At 44.2% G+C, this 19,661-nt stretch overlaps 2 long non-coding RNA genes across 2 annotated transcripts; both read right to left on the bottom strand.

Annotated features, from left to right (window-relative positions):
• Positions 1-3,395: 3,395 nt before the first annotated feature.
• Positions 3,396-12,747, bottom strand: LOC309346179. Its single transcript, XR_014158418.1, has 4 exons — positions 12,594-12,747; positions 7,810-7,908; positions 6,618-6,731; positions 3,396-3,746 (listed from the first exon to the last, which is right to left on the bottom strand). It is a non-coding gene; the product is annotated as an uncharacterized lncRNA (long non-coding RNA).
• Positions 12,748-17,017: 4,270 nt separating this feature from the next.
• On the bottom strand, positions 17,018-17,520 carry LOC309345532. The gene is made up of 2 exons (XR_014158294.1): positions 17,396-17,520; positions 17,018-17,252 (listed from the first exon to the last, which is right to left on the bottom strand). It is a non-coding gene; the product is annotated as an uncharacterized lncRNA (long non-coding RNA).
• Positions 17,521-19,661: the final 2,141 nt, after the last annotated feature.

Raw genomic sequence — 19,661 nt, 5'->3', positions numbered from 1 at the left:
GGGCTGGAGCAACTCCCCTATGAATAGCGGCTTCTGGGGTTCATGAGTGGGAGAATGGCATTATGCTCGTGTATAATGCACCTGTTTGGCCATTGTGGGAGAAGGAGGCTGTACTTAAAACCCTTTGGCCTGATCCAGATGGTCTTTTCTTTTGTTCTCATTCAAACACATGGAAATTGCTTGAAATGAGCTTTTTAAATCAGATGTTGAACCTGCCAGCTCTTTCCTGTAACTTCAGATGACTCACCTAAGGAAACAGCCAAGTTTAATTGCTATGCCAGTTCCAGCAGACCCAGAACCATTACTGTCTCTCCTTGCATTTCAGATTGCATCTCCTTATGTGGACATTTTTTATCTGAGTTTTCCTCCAGGGGACCACGGATTCCTGGAAATATCCTCAACTTGCAAAAATGCATGCAAACATTTGTTTCACCTTGGGTGCCTAACCAAATAGATTGGTGGAGAAAGCTCCTTCCTTGCTTGTCTCCCCTAAAATTAATAGAACTAGGCACAAGGGTGACTATAACTAGGGATTGGGGTTAAGTTCAGTTCAATTAAAATTTTAATGGTTGTGACTGTCCTCATTTGGGACTGGTGGGGCTGGAGGCAGGGTGTCTAACAGCAGGTGGACCCAGAGCCAATGGCAGGTGGAACTGACTAATAAGTTATTCACACCATCAACTGAAAGCATTCTGGAACCACTTTGCACAATCATAGCTTCCCCAAAACAATTCTGCGAGCTGCTATTTGCTAAGGTTGCTGAGAGTTATTAGGAGGCCCCTCTTCCCCTTACAGAGCTGCCATTCTCAGAGTAATTTAACAATCAATCCCTTTTCCCAGGGAATGCTGGGAATTGCAGCTTTGAGAGAGGAATGGGGGAGGGGGTCTCCTAACAACTCTCAACACCCGTCCCAAACAACAGCTCCAAGAATTCGTCAGGGGAAGCCATGACTGTGTAAATTGGTATCCTACTGCTTTTAATTTATGGTGTGAATGTAGCCTTAGGCAGCAGGTGACAGAAGTGGCATCAGAAACAATTGGGGGGAAGTGTTTCCCATTGTCAGTGCTGAAGTCTAACTGGATTTTCTGAATGTAGAAAGGAGGCAGTGACATTTTGGTTTTCACAGCAAAATAGCCCAACATCTGGAGGCTCACAGATATAATGGCTCAGTTAACACAGAGCACAAATTGTCTCTTCCCTGGGAGCTGTCCGTGGTCCTGGATGATGAAACTTGCACTCGCTGAATGCTGCAAACTATTGCCAAACCTTCTTCCTCCAGAATCCACCATGGGCTTATCATCACTTTGCTTCCAAAGGCTAAGGAAGGGGAATCGACTGCCCTGGGAGCTTTGGGACTATTTCACCAGAAGCATTTAACTAGAGGCCAGATGACGCTTTGCTAAGGTCCTGTAATTGTATCCTTCATTACAGAGCCATTGTGTAGTAGATTGGGCTAAATGGTCTGAATTGTACTGTTCAACTCTCATGATTTTTTGTTAAGGCAAGCAGAAGTTTCATGTGTTTTATCTCATTTTAGCTTCTGTTGATTTCAATCATCTTTTGAACAATTCCTAAATACCTGGTTTTATTAATAATTTTAAATTTTTATTTTATATTTTTGTGAAGTTTTTCTTACTATCCAACAGTATATAAATTCTGTTAGATTAAATCAATTAAATAAGAAAATCCAATCGTTGCCAAATGCATCAGGAGCAGGGGAAAGGTTAAAAAATTTAAAATAAATCAAATAGTGCCTGTTTAAATCAGAATGTAGCCATGGCCTGGAATTTCACACCAGGGTTGTGATACAAAGAAATATAAAGCCCCATTCCTAACCTCCCATTTTGCCGTGTGCTCCTGTTACAGAACAGAGAGGAATCTCCTTCAAAATAATAGGACTGCTGCTGTTAGCTGAGATCAGGTTGCAGCAGCAACAATTGACAAAGAATCAGGAAGTGTTCTAAACTAAACCTCTTCATTAAGGTCACATTCACACCATACATTTAAAGCACAAAGGTAACACTTTAAACAATCACATCTTCCCCCAAAAGCATCCTGGGAAAAGAAGTTTGTTACAGGTGCTGAGAATTTTCAGGAGACCCCTAGTTTAACAATCAATCCCTCCTCCCGGAGAACTCTGAAAATTGTAGCACTCTAAAAGGAATTGGGGTATGCTAACAATCTTCTGCACTCTTAAGAGACTACAGCTCCCAAAATTCTTTGGGTGAAGCTGTGTGGTCTCATGGTGCTTTTCAATGTATGGTGTTAATGTGGACTGAATCACTACAATTTAGTCACAACTTGAGTTTTGCTGTGTTTTTACCTGATGCTAGACACGCATGCACACAAATGTCAGCTTTAATTGAGTGGAGTCCCACAAGAGCTGGGACCTTCTCCCCTGCACTGCTTCTCCAAAGGCCTCTCCTGGCCTTAGATGGGAAGAAGGAAGAGTGTGTGGAATTGTCCACTTCTTGGGAGAAAAGCGATGACAAACCTAGACAGCATCTTAAAAAGCAGAGACATCACCTTGCCAACAAAGGTCCGTATAGGTAAAGCTATGGTTTTCCCAGTAGTGATGTATGGAAGTGAGAGATGGACCATAAAGAAGGCTGATCGCTGAAGAATTGATGCTTTTGAATTATGGTGCTGGAGGAGACTCTTGAGAGTCCCATGGACTGCAAGAAGATCAAACCTATCCATTCTTAAGGAAATCAGCCCTGAGTGCTCACTGGAAGGACAAATCTTGAAGCTGAGGCTCCAATACTTTGGCCACCTCTTGAGAAGAGAAGACTCCCTGGAAAAGACCCTGATGTTGGGAAAGATTGAGGGCACAAGGAGAAGGGGACGACAGAGGACGAGATGGTTGGACAGTGTTCTCGAAGCTACCAGCATGAGTTTGACCAAACTGCGGGAGGCAGTGGAAGACAGGAGTGCCTGGCGTGCTCTGGTCCATGGGGTCCCGAAGAGTCGGACACGACTAAACAACTGAACAACAACAACAACCTTAGCAAAGAATGCATCTATTTCAAATGAAGAAATAAGGGGGGGGGTGAAGAACAAAAGCCTCATGGAATGCAGCGGCTGAAGCTCTACTTGCCACTGCAGTGAGGCACAAATCATCAGCGTCAACAGCAGATGGCCAGGATGATTGAAAGGCAATGTCACATGACTGACAGGTGGGCATGGTTTGTAAAGAAAAAGAAAACAAAATGGCCTTGTGGGCCATTTGAGGGGTCAAGGGGCAGTCCTAATTAGGCTGAGGGCCAGCTCTTCCCTAGCCCAGACGGTGTGGTACACCTGGAGGTTGTCACACCTTGAGCTAGCCAGTGTGAATGGTGGGGGGAATTTCTTCCTCACCTACCCCTCATTCCCAAATGAAGAGAAGCAGGTACTCTTTTCTCCCTCCAGGTATCATTTTTTTATTCATTTCCATTCAGCCAATCATACAGGAGGACAAAAACAGTTGGAAAGCCAAAGGAGCAAGTTCAAAGAAGATGGCATGCGAGTAATGCGTTGGCAGCGTTTTTTCATGCTGAGTTGCTGCACGTGGTCCATTAGAAGAGGACATTCTTCAGCAGGAGCCCAGAGAGGGCCAGGAGGAGCGATGCATAAGGTGAAGGGGCCTTGTTACACACAATTTCATTGACTACTCCCGTAAATTGACCAGGTGCAGACTTCCCTATCTCGTTTTTCAAAGACTCACACGTAGCCTTCTTCTCACACTTCTTTTCGACGCGGAACGTCCCTGGATGTAGAAAAGAAAGATGGGTTATCCGCAGAATCAACATTGCAAGCCATTATGGCCCAGACAATACATTTCCATGCCACTGGCATCCATTCTTTTCAATAGCATGCTCAAGGAAGCGAACAAAATCAGAGCCACACGAAATAATCCCAAGAACACGTCTTATTCTACTCGCAGCAAGATATGACGGTGTTCGTGTGAATTTATCGCAAAGCTCCTTGGGATGTTTCTAAGAACAGGGACACACAGGGCCAGTCCAAGACATGGTGGCATCTGAGGCAAACCACAAAATGGTGGTAGTGTTCCCATTTTCCCTCCCCCCAGCCAGTGAAGAAGGTGTGAGAGAAGATCTACATCAGGAACAAGAGCAGGAGGAAACCAGCAGTGCCTCCTATTCGCCAACGGGCATCTGCAGAGGCGGCATTGGGAGGGGGCTGCTGGGGAGACAGTAAAACCAGCCTCCAAGAAACACACCACTGTGGTGGCAACAGCAGATGATGCATTCCTTAGAGGCCAGATCTGCTGCCCATGTGGAGTTTGCTGCCTGATGCTGTCACTTCACCTTGCCTCATGGGTGAGCCGGCCCTGAAGATGTACTACATCACTACTTTGAGACTGGGTTGGGTGTTTCTGCCATATTGCTGCTGGTTAAGGGTTTTTCAAAATCAATCTTATTTTTATTGAAAGAACAGAAAAAGGATCCCACTAGATGAAGTCAAAGTCCTTGCTTCTGTTCCTACAATAGCCAACCAGATTCCTACGGACCAGAAGCAAGATATGGATGCAACAGCACTTTCCCAACATGTTTTCCTCAGCAGCTGATATTCAGATGCATGCTGTCTCTGACACTGGAGGTACTAGATATATGTCATATCTAGTAGCCGTGGAAAGCTGGATGCACAATGCATTTTCTTAATCCCCCTTTAAATGGGGCAGCTGTCCCAGTTGGTAGCCACTACTGCATAATGGAAGCAAATCCCAGAATTTAACTAAGGACTGTGCAACTTTCCCGTACGGGGCAAATTTAAGATGTGCACTGTTGTTTTGGGATTTGAAATTGATGGTGCACTGTGCATTAAGACATCTTACTGGAAGCAAGTTGACGCTAAAGGTTGCTAATAAATATCCCATAAAAGGATCCTTAAGTGCATTACAGTACTTTCTTTGTGGTCATGGGGTGGGGGAAATGTTTCCACATCAATTCCAGCTATTAATGGCTGTGGATCACCCCCCATTCGCAGGTGCCAGTTCCTTTTTGTGAGTTTGTGTGGAATGAGTCTGCAGTTGGGGAGACTGATTGCAAACGTGACTAAGGGGAAGGGGGATCTTTTTCTCTCTCTTGTCTTTTCTGTTTGTTTAAGTGTCATTCAAGCTGTCAGCAGCAAAAGGCAGAGTTCTGCAGGAAAGCAGAATGACTGTGGCATTAGCCAAATCTTTGCTCCTTCACCGCCAATTGGGGGGAGGGGGGAATGGTAAAAATGATTATGATAGCGGCAATGAAAGGAGGAAAGAAGCTGAGAATATTATTTGCCCAGGGATGGAAAGAAGAAAGAACCCCATCGAAAGAAGAATGGATAATGATGGACTATGCGGAAATGGCAAGGCTGACTGGGAAGATCAGGCACCAAGAGGATAATAAATTCGACAAAGAATGGCATAACTTTATAGAATATGTTAAAGAACACTGTAAACATTTAAAAAGGTTAGCAGGAGTGATATGGCACTTGTAATTTAAAACGACAAAGGATAAAATTGATGTGTAATAATTTAGATAAATGTAATTAGATGCAGTAAAAAAGAAAGATAAATTTTGGAAGCCAAGGGAGAGGTGGGGGGAAGTCCGGGGGACTTCCGGGGGAAGTTCAGGGAACCCCATAAATGTACAGATATGGATTATGGCTTAATGTACAGTGGTGCCTCGCAAGACGAAAAGAATCCGTTGTGCGAGTCTCTTTGTCTAGCGGTTTTTTCGTCTTGCGAAGCAAGCCCATTGACAGCTTAGCGGATTAGCGCTATTAGTGGTTTAGCAGCTTTTAGCGGCTTTTAGCGGCTTTTAGCGGCTTAGCGGCTTAGCGGATAAGCGGCTTAGTGGCTTAGCGGCTTAGCGGCTTAGAAAAAGGGGGGGGAAGGGAAAGAAACCGCAGGAACTCGCAAGACATTTTCGTCTTGTGAAGCAAGCCCATAGGGAAATTCGTTTTGCGAAGCACCTCCAAAACGGAAAACCCTTTCATCTAGCGAGTTTTCCGTCTTGCGAGGCATTTGTCTTGCAGGGCACCACTGTAAACATGTGTGTGTGTGTGTGTGTGTGTGTGTGTGTGTGTGTGTGTGTAAAATTGTGGGGTGTTTTGAAACTTTGAAACTAAAAATTTTAAACTGAAAAGAAAAAAGAAAACGGAAGGAGGAAAGAAGCCCCCGCTGCAATTATAAGCCCCTTCCCCTCTCTCTCTCCAAATTCTTCTTGCATTTGAAAAGTTTGCTCTGAAATTTTCCTCTTCCCCCAGGAAAGGGCTGTAGTTCAAAAATAAAATTGGACATGTTTTTGAAGCAAAACGCAGGTGAGCCAAACTTGAATCCACATATGTCAGTGCTCCTCCAGACATTGGTGGACCCACCACACAGTTGTCCTTTCTTCACTGGTGGGGAAGGTGTGGCCTTACAGGTATTGTTGGGGCTCCATCTCCCATCAGCCTCAGCCAGCATGGTTGAGGGTCAGGGGTGCTGGGTGTTGGAATTCAGGAACATCTGGATGACCATACATTCCCCGCATTCAACCATCGCTACACCCACTAGGCTACTTCATATATTCCCGAGGATAATGCACAGCACAGCGTTACCATTGGCTGAGAAAGACTTAGGCTCCCTCTCACTTACCGCTGACTTCAGTCACTAAATGTTGGCAGACCTCATTCTTATCTTCACAAGTCACCTTTCGTCCAGAGCAAGTTTTAGAATTACTGCTGCATACTTCACATTCCAAAGAACTAGCTGGGAAAAGGGAATAAAAAGGGTGTGTGTAAAATAAAGCCAGAAATGATAACACAACTGAGCAATTAGCTGCCTTTTGAAGGGAGATGAGGGATGGCATTATGCTGTGCCCTCTAAACCATTCACATATTTTCCTTCTTTCCCCTCTTCTCACCACTAGGAATAAAGTAGGGGAAGTCTTTCATTTGCACTAAAATATAATACAATTGTGTGTGGTAATCTTACTATGAGATTACTATGGTAATCCCAGCCCTCCTCCAGGAAAACAACCCAGTACATACATTATTATGTATGTGCATAATACAAACATACATTATTATGGCAGACATTATGATGCCCTAAAATTCCCCCTCCCCCCCCTCTTCCCATTGGGAAGAACAACAGAACAGAAATCCACTCCAGAACCTAGCCAAGCAGGGTCATCTGGTGCTGCTGACTTGCATCTAGGAAATAGAACCTAAACATTAGGAAGAACTTCCTGACAGTAAGAGCTGTTCGACAGTGGAATTTGCTGCCAAGGAGTGTGGTGGAGTCTCCTTTTTTGGAGGTCTTTAAGCAGAGGCTTGACAAGCATATGTCAGGAGTGCTCTGATGGTGTTTCCTGCTTGGCAGGGGGTTGGACTCGATGGCCCTTGTGGTCTCTTCCAACTCTATGATTCTATTCTATGAAATAACTAAGTGTCTACTCAGAAGAAAGGCGCACAGAGTTCAGTGGGCCTGACTCCCAGGTAAGGGTGTGGGGGGCTATAGTGTTTTATCTAGGGAGCCAGGGCTCCTCCAGATGACAAGATCTTTTTGCACCAGGTCAGTGAGGACCACTTGCTTTTTAAAATTCTCCCATATATTACTTATTGGGGTGCCGCTGTTCCCTGCCCCCCTTGACTACACCCATGTGGGGGGCACAGGAAGAAAACAAGATTGGAAGGGGGCCACAGTGGGGAAAAGGTTGGGAAACACTGAGATAGATGATCCTTGTTGTTCCCTCCAACTCTACAATTCTAGGTCAAGGCTCTTGCAAAGTTCAAATTGGGCCGGTTCTCATGAAAATGAACTGGATATCTCTCCAATCTCCAATTACCTCCAGCAAGAAGCACAGAAAAGAGGAGAAGTCCCAGGGCAGCCTGCATGGTGATGGAAAGTCTCTGTTTGAGGAAAGATGTTCCTTGGACCAAAATGTCTGCAAAAGAAAATAAGACGCAAAAGACATTCAGTGAGGAAGCAGGCACATTCCTAAGGAAAGAAGTTGGAGATGTCGCTGAAAAGCACCAGAAAAAAACCTGAATAGCTACAAAGTCCTTATGCTGGCTGATAAATGTCCACCTTTCCTCAAATATAATCCCTGATCTTCCAGAACTGGAAATCATACTCAGAGGTTCCTCACTATGGAAAACAATGTTCTGCTGGCCTTTGATTTTGGACTCAGTCTGACCTTTATGTTTCCCTCCCCTTATGGTTTTGATCTATGAGCTACTTTTAAAATGAGGCTGCATTTTAAATTGCATTTTAACCTGTATTTTAAATTGGGTTCTTTCCCCTCTATTATGTTTTTACTGTAATTTTACTGGTGTTAGCCACCCTGAGCCCGACTCAGGCCGTGGAGGGCAGGGTATAAATAAAATTTATTATTAATTTATTATTATTATTATTATTATTATTATTATTATTGAATCATAGAATTTTAGAATTTGAAGGGCCCCCTCAGGTCATCTAGTCCAACCCCCTGCAATGCAGGAATCTCAGCTAAAGCATCCACAACAGATGGCCACCCAATCTCTGCTTAAAAACCTCCAAGGAAGGAGATGCAAAGCAAGTAGAAATGAACTGAATAAGTCTGCACATTGTTTTTTGTGCTTTCAGTAATGGTGTGACATGTTTCAGAAGCAAGCAAATTCCTGTTAAGTTTAGATTCCTGCATCAGAGGAGGGTTAGACTAGATGACCATTGGGGTCTCTTCCAGTTCTACGATTCTATGATTCTATGTACTTTCTGGAATGGCGGGCATTTTTCATTCTGTTCTGGAACAATGAATATCAGGGATATATCAGGCAGTATGTTTTTGAGCTAATGAAAGCACCTCTCGTTTGTATAGAGTTTATGACAGTGTGGGTAAAAAAATGAATCAGTTTTACTGTGTGTGCGTGTGTACACGTAAGGCTGTTGTCAAGCTGCAGTTCACAAGGCCACCAGTAGGTGGCCCACTTCAGTGTGATGACAGAACAGCAGAGAAGTAGGCAAGAAAGTCATGGCGGTGGCCGACGGCCTAGGCAAGCTGTTCAGGGAGTGGTTGCCAAACCACTGTCTGAAGCACTGCAGTGAGGTTTAATGGAGGGGGGGGGAGGCTCTCCAGAAAGCCGTTAGTTAATTAAAATAAGAGGAAGCTCATTCCGTGTGTGTGTGTGAATGTGTGTCGAAAGTAGTCTACTGTACAAAGGCAAATAACAACAACCCATTTGTTGCTCTGGCTACTTTTGCCTCTGCCACACCCATCACTGATATGTGGCCCATGGGAGGTTGCCCAGGAGAGAACATGCCCCTTGGGTGCAAAAAGCTTCCCTAGGCCTTGCCTTGCCCTGCTACAGACAGAACTGAGGTCTAAGGAGCCCATCAACTCTGAACTGCTGTGATTTTTGCCCCTCGGCTACCAGCTGTGGCTACATCCATAACACATGAAGGTCTAGGTCTGCTATACCTACCTCTCTCCAGAGCCAACTCCTAGGGGCCGAGGTCCCTTCAGGCCCCCCCACCCCAATATTTGACAGGGCCATCCTCCCTCAAAGTTGATAGGCATTGCCATTCAAATGGTGTGTGTGCACTGCCTCATGTGATTGATTATGTGAGGTGAGCCTTACTTGCCCGCCTTATTTTATTCAAGTTGCCCCCCCCCCCCGCTCCAAATCTACACTGGATCTCAGACTGGGAAACCTCTGACCCTCTAGAACAGGCTTTCTCAAACTTGGGTCTCCAGCTGGTTTTGAACTACAGTTCCCATCATCCCTGACCACCGGTCCTGCTAGCTAGGGATGATGGGAGTTGTAGTCCAAAAACAGCTGGAGACCTAAGTTTGGGGAACTCTGCTCTAGAGGATGTTCCCAGCATCCCCTCCCATCACAGTCAATCATCAGGGAGGATGAGTTCCCAAGCTCTGCACAAGGTTCTGTCCAAGCAACCATAGCTTTCGCTCTCTCCTACTCCCTTCTAGAGGCAACCATTCATTTATTAAGGGGGAAATGCCCAGTTTTGCCAGTGTGTGGCTATCCTAAGCCAGAGGTTTGTTTGATTGTTATTATTTGTATAACTCCTGTTTCCTCCAAAGAGTTCAAGGTTGTGATCATTCAAGGGCACCTCCCAAGTCCTACTGCAATGCTCTAACCGCTACAATATGCTGCTCCTCAAGCTGTGGTCTTCCAAGCTTTCGTTCAGGCAGTGCACAAAAAAAGGCTGCCGAACAGCCCATAATATCTCTGCCCCATCCTGCCTTCCTAGAACTTGGCTCACAAACACACCCACATCCGTCGCATTAGAAAGGTATTGAAGTATGGATCCTGCATGTTCTTCCATCTGTGGGATAAAAGTAGTTTATTAAGTAGCCTGCTGAGACCCCCAACAATTTGCAGGAGGTCCGTCAGGGTGGGAGAGCTTTAGCACTATTGTCCTAAACCTCCCCCCCCCTCTCCCCAGTATACAGCTTTCCCATAAATACGTTTTTGAAATGTATAAATATTCAAAAAGGTTGTTTCTATTGATGAATGCTGCTTGTGCCTTCACTGCTGTCTTCCTTGTGTTATGATTACCAGCTCTGTCTGAGAAGGGGCTTTGCAGAACTATTTCACCCTTGTCCGCAAGTCTCCTGCATGGTTGGAGTTTTTGCCTATCCTCCTTGTGGGTTTGTTTTCACGTTAGGGAAGTTAGTTAATTCACTTTTAAAAATAAATAAATAACAACATATGCATCCTTTTCCTTCAAGGAGCTCAAGGCTGCAGCATGTGTGATTTCTCTCCTCCTGTCCAATTTATCCACACAACAACCCTGCAAAGTAGGTTGTGGTGAGAGATAGTGACTAGCCCAGAGGGCACCCACAGTTGAGCTGAATGAGGGAGTGGGAAACCCCAGTCTTTAGCCCCCGCCCCCCCAGCCACGCCCCAGCTGCAATGCTCCCATCTCAGTCAGACACCTTGTTCTGCGTAATGGGCAAAATAGCTCTTCCCTCCCTCACTCTCAACTTTCATCCAGGGATCAATAAGTAAAGAAGAGACTTGGATGGGAGAGGAAGAACCTTGGGTAGGATTGTTTAGAAGAGACCAGAAGGGTCAGGCTCCCCAAGAGTCAAACGCTGAGATGCAGCAGGAGGCCAAAGTTGTGTGTTGAAACGATGTCACTCCTGGATTTTGAACCTCGGATTTGTGTTGCCCCAGAAATCATGGCCTCCCCAGGGTCTGGTCAGACACCCATAAGGTTCCTATACAGTGGTACCTCGGGTTAAGTACTTAATTCGTTCCGGAGGTCCGTTCTTAACCTGAAACACCACTTTAGCTAATGGGGCCTCCCACTGCCGGCGCGATGCCGGAGCACAATTTCTGTTCTCATCCTGAAGCAAAGTTCTTAACCCAAGGTACTATTTCTGGGTTAGCAGAGTCTGTAACCTGAAGTGTATGTAACCTGAAGCGTATGTAACCCGAGGTACCACTGTATAAATATGGTTATGAATTAAAACTCTCTGTATTTGGAAGTTCCCTAACATGGTTGCAAGCAGCAAATTTGTCTCCTCTCTCTCCCCAGCCGCTTGCCTTTGATGTCTCATTTTCTTCCTCTCTCACAAACAGCCAATCAAGCCACAGACTCAGTTCTAAATATCATTGAGAAACTTACAGAATGTTTCACATCCTGCACCTTTTCTGAGGCCAGTCTTCTGTGCAAGACTGTTTCATTTTCTCCTTGTGCACAGAGGCTGCTGGAAACTTAACAGCATTTCTTTTTTTTAATAGAACGAACTCCCAACTGTGCATGATGAGCAACAGGGAGCAGGGAACTCCTCAATGCCAGTCTGTAAAACAATGTCATCTCCCCCTTTAAAAAGCAACAGCATCTCCCTTTTTTTTCTTGCAAACCAAATGCAAAAGCCTCCAACTGTCTTTGGATAGGAAACTGCCTCATGTTGAGCCAGACCTTTGGTCCACCTAGATCAATGTTGTCTACACAGACTGGCAGCAGCTCCCCAGGGTTTGGGGAAATCATGAATTGATTTATCAGCAGAGGCAGAGGTATTAATTAGACCCTTTTAAGTATTTGATTATCTAGCAGAGGAGATGCCCAGGATTGAACCTGGGACTTTGGGGCATACAATGCTGATGCTCTTTTACTCAGCCGCAACCACTTTGTTGTGAGCTTTGATTAAAAAAAATGTATCTCCCCATTCATGGAATCATACAATCTTAGACCTGGAAGGGACCCAAGGGGCATCTAGTCCAACCCCCTGCAATGCAGGAATCTCGGCTAAAGCATCCAGGACAGATGGCCACCCGACCTCCGCTTAAAAACCTCCAAGGAAGGAGCTGGGGCATGTTCAGTAGCTAGCAGGTGCCAGTCAACAAGCTATACCAGAGACCAAGCTAATATGTTTTCACTCAACACATCTCCTCTGCTGTTCCTGCTTTCATATATTAGCAGGGAGATGCTCATCAATTTGCTAATTGGAAAGTGCTACAGCTTGCTTATTCCTACGCTGGATGAGGGGGGAATCTGGATAGGAAGATAGGTTTTAATGGTAGTATGTGGTGAATTTCCAGGGATAATGGAAGGCTTGGAAGCCAGCCACCCCACCTTAGGCCTTAAAGTCTTCCATGCCAAGCAGTTAAAAGTACTCACCAGCAGCTATGAAGGAGGCAGAGGCAATTCCAAACGTTGTCCAGAGCTGGGAGCTGAGCTTCTTTGGAATCCTTGATCACACCAAGGTCTCCTCCCACTGTCTGAGGCAGCTGAGAATGTTTTGCAGAATAAAAGAGAGAAGTATTTTTCTTCCCCAGAAAGGGGGAGGAGCAACACACCAGCTGCTCCGCCCTCCACCCTGCCCCTGCTCCCCATCAAATTGACTCGGGCCAAATGAGGGCGGTATCAGTGAAGCTTCTCCAAAAAAGGTCCAAGTAAAGAAGCTGTGTGTTCCTCTATTTGGGTGAGATGCTAAGCAACTCCAGGAAACCTCAAGGTTTGGACACAGCAGAGGAAACGTCGGGAGACACGCAAAAGCAATGTCCACCCTCCCCAGCCTAGACCCAGCTTGGGGTCCTTTCCAAAATGCCGGCGCAGAGGCTGCTGCATTTTTATTTATTATTATTTTGGTTCTGCAGTTCATGAGAGAAAGAGCCTCCCACTTCACTGCCGCTTGCTGCTAACTGCAAAAGACTTCCTGAAGTGGTCTGTTTTCAAATTGTTTTTGGCACTGGCCACAGTACTGCGCGCCAATTCAATTTAGCTAAAACCTTGGGTTGTTTTTAAAGCAACTGTCTGTCTACCTGACCTCCTCGTCTGGGGAGGGGGGGGGAATGATTTATTCCTCCAGTTTCCACCAGGATTGATGGCGGATAGGCATGTGTGTACTACTGGATCCAGCAATAATGGGCTCTCTCCCTTCCTTTATTGGCTGTGTCATGCAGAGAGAGAAAATAGTTGCATGCACTCCAGTCTATGAGCTCCGAGAGACTCCCGGGGGGGGGGGTGCTTACCCAGCTGTCTGCTTTCCTTGGAATGAAGATGAATAGAGACTGTGGTATCTTGAGGATATATGGTTCTATTCACACATACAGTGGTACCTCGGGTTACATACGCTTCAGGTTACAGACTCCGCTAAGCCAGAAATAGTACCTCGGGTAAAGAACTTTGCTTCAGGATGAGAACAGAAATCATGCTCCGGCAGTGCAACGGCAGCAGGAGGCCCCATTAGCTAAAGTCGTGCTTCAGGTTAAGAACAGTTTCAGGTTAAGAACAGACCTCCAGAACAAATTAAGTACTTAACCCAGGGTACCACTGTATAGATAACATGTGTTACATGCCACTCCAATCTCCGAGCGCTGCAAGCTTCCAGGGGTCCCATGAACTTGCCTAGAGTTCGTGTTTTCTTTTGGGAATGAGGCACAGCAGAGACTGTGGTGTCTTTCTAATATATGCTTTGTTCATGCATATATACAACTTGAGCCTGTGATTGGGAGGCTCACAGCATTAAACACTCCAAAAAGTTCCTGTTTCTCCAATTGCTGCAGCCTTGGAAGCGAAAAGAAATCCACCATCGTTCTATCTCCCTCACTGGCTTGCCGCATTTTACCAACTTCTTCCCCTAAGTCATATAACCACCACTGCAAACCCAACCCCCAAAACTCTGGCATTGTCTTCTGGCTGACTTACTTTCAGTTGAAGGAGGGGCTCACACCCATCTGCTGTCTGGCTCCAAGTCTTTACTTTGTTAATGACCCATTACATTCCTTTTGATCACTTAATGGCTCTTCTCCCAAGCGATTTCCTGAACTCGGGAAGTTGGTCTGCCTTATATTTTAACACGCACAAAAATCCCTGTATGGCACTCAGGTTAATATTCCAAGCATTGATTAAATTCAAACTCCTACTGGATGCAAGAATTTGGGGGGTCGGATCTGCCCCTCCCAAACTCATAACATGAGCGTAGGATGGAGGGGCTCACAGCATTAACAGTCCTTCCCGTTAAGTTTCCGGGGAAGCACCAAACTCAGCTTTTGAACCCAGCACAGAACAGACATGTCTCTGTGTACCTCTGCTGCCCTCATTTCAAGGAAACCAAATCCTGGGTAAATGTCTGGAACTCCTGGGATCTCACATCACGTTGAGATTGGGGCAGTGTGCAACACTGTCTTGGTGTGCATTGAAAGCAGAGATAATAGGTTTGAGCCAAGAGAGTGAGGATGCATGATAAGGCAAAATGACCTGATCAACCAGAGATAGAAGGAGTGTTGGGGGGAAATGTCTTTGTACAAGATAAGAGAGAACTGACAAAACTGACAGATGTCAGCTAGAGCAAAAATTGTGAAACCAACCAACCAAATGAAGGATGTTATGGTGTAATGGAGTACCCATGAGTACACTGAGCTTAGGCAAGAAGCCTGTCTATTTATTTTTTTCATTATTTATATTTACTAATTGTTTTTATTAGCAAGTGCATAAAGTCAAAGGGATGTGTGTTAAGATGAAAATGAGAAGACATATGGCATTACTTACTGCAATGTCCACTATATGCAGACCCAATAAATCAATTTATAAAACTTATATACGTAATTTTCATTGGATTTTCTGTTTTACAATTTCAAATTAACATTTTATGTTCTTAAGATATCAATGACTACTCTTTGCATGGTTCATTTTGCATATCTTACATTTCCTGCATATTTCACAAAAACTATTCCAATTGGTTTTCCATTATTACATCCATCAAAGATTACTGACACTGTTGAATTTATCTTAATGCTGCCAGCATTTTCAGCTGCACACAGTTATTTTCCGTAGACTCAAAAAATGTTTTCCAGTCTTCTTTAAACATATGTTTGCTCTCTTATTCTATATGTGAAGTCTGCAAGTTGTGCATATTTTGTCAACTTAAGTTGCCAATCTTCTTTAGTTGGGACCTCGCTCACTTTCCATTTTGGGGCTAACAAAACATGGGCCGCAGTTGTTGCATACATAAATAACCTTTTCTGACACCTGCGGATTTCAGTCTGAAATCCCCAGTTTATAAAACTTCTGTTCATGAAGGAAATCAGTTTAACCAAGGTGGAGGAGAGGGTAACACCGCAGCAGTGCTCCTATTGGGTATTACAGATGCCAAGCAGGAATATATGGGGCAAGGTGGACTTTTTCTCACCTACTGCTTGAGGTCTATCACATGGGGTCGTGAAGGGACCCAGCCTACTCCCCAATCCTGACTGAGTGAGGGGAAAGGTGGTGGATCTTTGCCCCTTGAGTCTTTTTGCAACATGCATCCAGAATTGCAGCTGGCAGAACTTGAGCGTGTAATTCAATTAACACATTGCTTAATGAAACCAATAAGTAGAACCTACAGGGAAATTTAAAGAACATTGTCAAGTTCAAACCCCTCCAGAGCAACCAATACTTTCATTGCTTCTCCCCAGCCTACCCACCAAATACAGTTTTGATCATCCTTATCCTTATCCTTATATTATAGCACATTTTCAATAAGCACTGATTTGGCAGGATAGCAGTTCTGTTAATGTACTTCAACTGAGCACAATGTACTCTTCTCTTAATTGAAGGTTATTCAGTCTCTGAATGCAATAAAAGCTGGAGGGATTCCAAATGGAAAAGAATATAATTTGCAGAGCAATCTAGTCTGTGCCATTTCCAAAGCATTTACAGCAACAGGGAGGAATCTGTAGCCCTCCAGACACAGCTAGACTACAACTCATTCCTGACCATTGGCAATACTGGCCAGGACTGATGGGAGCTGAAGTCCAACTACATTGGGAGGACCACAGGTTCTCCATCCCTGATTTATGGTAACACCATCAGTACCTCAAACTGCAGCTTCATACAGCATTTATTGAGATGGATTGGTTTTTCTCCCATGTCAGTTTTGCATGACTTCATTCATAAGTCTGTTCCACCCTGTTTCCATATTAATCTGACTTTTAAAAATTAATCAGTACCAAAAAAAAACCATATTTGTTTGTGCATTTAAATTAGGCATGAGAACTAGCCACAAATCCTAGTTTTGAAAAATTGAGCTTTATACACCCTTGTTCACCGTAATTGAGGTTGATGTGTCCATACCTTAGATAGATAGATAGATGATGATAGATAGATGATAGATAGATAGATAGATAGATAGATAGATAGATGATAGATAGATAGATAGATAGATAGATAGATAGATAGATAGATAGATGAAATTTTCAGGCCTAGTAGATGCTCCTGAGTGAAAATTTTTGCGAAGCCATTTCCCCTGATATAATGCATTTCTGCACATGATCTTCCCTTAACAGGTGCATTCTTATGCACACTTTACCATGGTATATGCATTTTTATCCACATGTACACACCACATTGCAAAATTCAGGGAAGCGTGAATTTTGGATAGTTGTGTTTCAGTTCTCACATTGTTTAAGAATTTTAAAGCATGAAAGATGGAACAAAATGAGAGAAAAGAACAATGCATCACAGTGAAAGTCAAACAACCCAACAAAACAGCATCAATGGACAGCAAAATTATCACGGTGTCAATACAGACAGGTGGGGGAAAATGGACCCAGAGAAGGTCACAGGAAAACAACAAGAAGGCCTTTATTCACTGCTAAATCGGAATGATTATTTACAAGAGAACTTTGATCAGCAGAAATCCAAAAGTAGCCAAGACGAAAGACCCAGAAGAAGGAGCAGCCTTATTGTTGCAGTTAATCTTCGAATCTACACTGCTAGCCTGAGGTATAGTGTCCTTTGGAAGCTGACAGCTGGCGGTGCAGCCCTTACGAATGAAATGCACGATGTTCCCTCCTGCACATGAAAAACAAAAGGTAAAGGTGAGAGGAGGTACCATATGCAATTCCTCTTGGCCCCTCCCCGCTCTGGGCACACAGCTCATGCGGAACTTTGACCTGTTCACCAGCCTGGACTGGCTGATGATCTCTCTTACCCACCTATTGTCGCATTCCTTGAAAGAACAAAACAGAGGTGTTGATCAGCCCTGCAAGTCTCCTTCTTTCCGGTGCAGCTGATGCCGGTGACATCGCAAGTCTCACATTGCAAAACAGGAAAGGCCTCTGGAGGAAGGGAGAGGAAAGGTCTCACAAGGGGAAAGGAGATGGGGAAATAGGCAAACGCCGCTTGAAATGCACCTGTGTGACACTTGTGTCTGTTTTACAGAACCCAGGGCTCAGTAGATTCTATGCTGAAACCAAAACAAAATTCAGTAAGGGGCCATTTGTATACAGTAAACAAAATACATTTGGCAAATTTGCACCATTCCTTTGTATTCTTTAATTTACTAATGAAAATTCCAGTACTGTTTTGAGTACTTTTCTGACATGGCTCTTTATTGAGAAGAGCAATGAACTATGCAGAGCAATGAAGGCCATCCCCACTCATAGGAACTGTTATTGAGGCTCTCCTGTGGGATTTTCTGGGATTTCACCTAAAGGGGAACGAATCTATTTCTGATTCATGACTATTACATGCTTTAAGCCAAAATTCCATTCTATTTCTGCATTAACTTGTGATTTCAATATGCATTTTGTAGGGTTGATCTGATGTTTTTAAGAAAAGAATTAAAGAGAGGGGTTATTATTTTCTTTTCTCCCCTGCCCACCTTTTGACATTCTCATTTTTTAAATGAGGTGGCAGAGATAATATTTAATTAGGGGTTTAAAACATCACTTGGAGGAACAAATGTACAGATAGGGCTGTAGAGCCTTGGCATTAAGGCCAGGCAGTAAGAAACACACAAAGCCTTCTCTTTGCTTTTTTCATTGGGATCTTTCTATATTAGGTGCCACATCCAAGACCAGATGTGTGGCCTGATAAATGTAGCTGGCTTAGCAACAAGGGAGCAGAAAGAAAAGGTTGCCAGCCTCCAGGGCAACACCGGCGTTAGAGCTCAGCCCCTGAGCTTACTTTGAATGGTCTTCACAACATGGACAATTGGAGGGCAGGAAGTTCTCTTACACAAGACAGTTTGACAAGGTACCTTCCGGTTCTGCACTTGCCTTAAGCAAGCAGGTGTTCTCCTCCTTGTAGCTTTTTATTTAAATCTATCTCTCATCTTTCCTCCCCAAGGAGCCAAGGGTGTAATTTTTTATATTTTAAAAAAACACAAATGACAAATTTTAAAATTCTAAAAAGGACATGAAAACTAGCACCGCATCTAATCTGGACAAATCCCAGGTCCCTGAACCAAATCAGGATAATTTGGGCTCATTCCATCCCGGACACAACATCCACCTGGAATATTCCAGAGCTATCAAAATAGGGGGAGACAGAGTTGAATGGGAAGAAGGGAAGAAGGAAACATTTCAGATGAGAGACATAATCTGCATATCCCCTTTCCTCCTCTCCCCTCACCAATAACCGCATGTTTAGTTGTGGTTTTTAAAGCATTAGGAATGTGCAAAGGCCCTGATTCAAATATAAGGTCTGGTCCAGGTCCCTTGGGATCCAGATTGCTGAATCCAGGGCCAGCCCACCCAGGAGGCAAGGTGAAATGACTGACTCAGGCTGCAGGATTCAAAGGGGCAGCTGATCCCAGTGCATATCTTTATTCCACCCTTCTGATGTAGATCTTCTTCCCTCACCCTTCTTCTCTGGGTGGGGGGATGCCATTTTGTGGTTTTCCTCAAGTGTCAAAACATATTGGGCCAGCCCAAGAAACGTCTTGGGCTGGCAAATTGGGGGGTGCCTTGCACAGCCTTATTAAAATTGTCTGGGGGAAAATTAAGAAGAACCATTGCTAACAAATTTAAATGTTGCTAGGAATGGCATCCTTCAGCCGTCTTGGAGAATATGCTTTAATTCTTTGCATCGGAAAGCCTCCCCATACGATGCTAGCTTGGATCTGGTTCTGTTGAACTGTTCACAGCGGAACAACCCAATTCCCAAGATAGTTTTGAGTTTACCTGTCACTAGAAGCACAGAGGAGAAGAAGAAGAGTCTCATAAGAGCCAACATGATGGTGAATGGTGCACCCTATGAATGCTATTGCAAAAAAAGTTTGAAGACATTATCTCCCTCTCTTACCCAACAGTTTCTCTATCTGCGGTGAAGCAACTCACTTACTAGAAAAAGTATGCAGCAATGTTCTAGGAGAAAACCGGAACTTTAAATGAAATCCTTTAAAAACGGAACTAACAGTAATTTCAAGATGCGTTGGCTGGAGCTGGAGTAGATGAAAGGATGATTTAATCGTAGAGT

This window comes from Podarcis erhardii (genome assembly GCF_964252035.2).
Source record: "Podarcis erhardii genome assembly, chromosome: 7".
Classification (NCBI taxonomy): Eukaryota; Metazoa; Chordata; class Lepidosauria; order Squamata; family Lacertidae; genus Podarcis; species Podarcis erhardii.
Note: the sequence above shows the minus strand (reverse complement) of the source record. Positions and strands in the feature narration are given on the sequence as shown.